The following is a 1134-nucleotide window of genomic DNA, read 5'->3' on the forward strand; positions in this document are numbered from 1 at the left end:
AGTATGCGGACTGCTGACAGGCTCTCTTACTCGGAGGTAGTCGGCGCCATGCTGGGCAGTGATGCTTTACTATATGTTGAGGAGGGGGACTACGCCACTTACCGTCACATATACTTGATGCCTCCATTGACGGGAGCTCATATCCCGATGATGAGGCCTGCCAGTATGTCATCCTCGGGCCAGGCTCGGGCTCGGGCTGCAGACACCCTTTCTACTAGCAGGGCCGGTACATCTAGAGGTGGGAGTAGACCGGTTCCTCCGGTTCCGTCGACTCATCCTCATCCCGGATGGCCAGATATGCCTACTGAGTTGATGGCGTGGCAGTATGGGCTAGCTTTCCGACTCCGATTCCACTAGAGCCTCCGATGCGCAGTGATCGATACGTCATTGATCCGGACTCACCGCCGGTATGCTCCACTTTTTTATTCATCATTCAGATGATTAGACACTCTTCTGTTTACTGATGATTATGAGCTCATTTTTGCAGCCATCGCGAGGGTACATGGAGGAGGTGGTTGGACTGGTGGCCACACTCGAAGGCATGGTCCTGCGTAGGGAGGCACAGTTGTCTGTCGCGGGCATTCAGGTACCCTTCAGTTTTCTGGCATTTATCATACTTCTGATGGCATGCTGATTTCTACTGCATCGATAGACTATTTGTGTAGAGCACATCTGACACACACCCCACTTGTACACTGTATTTACATGCACCCACTTCATGTAGCCTTTGCTTTTATCTGCATTTGATGTATATATTTGGACTGATGCATTTGAATTGAACTCTTTGTTTTCAGATGCCTTCATGGTCCGGTCAGCCGCAGGCCAGGCCACCTGGGCCTCCTTGGGGAGCTGGGCCATCTGGGCCTTTTCATGGAGTTGGGTCACCCAGGCCTTTTCAGGGGGCGGGGCCATCTCGGCCTTCCAGAGGAGCCGGGCCTTCTAGGCCTTTTTGGGGAGCTCGAGGAGGGCCTGTCCGCAGACGCAGGGCTCACGTTGTGGAGGTGGAGCCTGATGAGGAGGAGGAGGATACTGAGGAGGAGGAGGCTACCGATCGTCAATCAGAAACATCTGTTGAGGAGGGGGGCTCCGGTTATGGCTCGGGGAATAGAGGCGAGGCTGAGGGGGATCCTGAGG

At 54.3% G+C, this 1134-nt stretch overlaps 1 long non-coding RNA gene across 1 annotated transcript; it reads left to right on the top strand.

Moving 5' to 3' along the window:
* The first annotated feature begins 310 nt into the window (after nucleotides 1-310).
* Nucleotides 311-923, top strand: LOC145799046 (uncharacterized). Its single transcript, XR_014341039.1, has 3 exons — nucleotides 311-407; nucleotides 488-586; nucleotides 795-923. It is a non-coding gene; the product is annotated as an uncharacterized LOC145799046 (long non-coding RNA).
* The last annotated feature ends 211 nt before the right edge of the window (nucleotides 924-1134 follow it).

The sequence above is a fragment of the Camellia sinensis genome, chromosome 9, assembly GCF_055761805.1.
Source record: "Camellia sinensis isolate YWXY chromosome 9, ASM5576180v1, whole genome shotgun sequence".
NCBI lineage: Eukaryota > Viridiplantae > Streptophyta > Magnoliopsida > Ericales > Theaceae > Camellia > Camellia sinensis.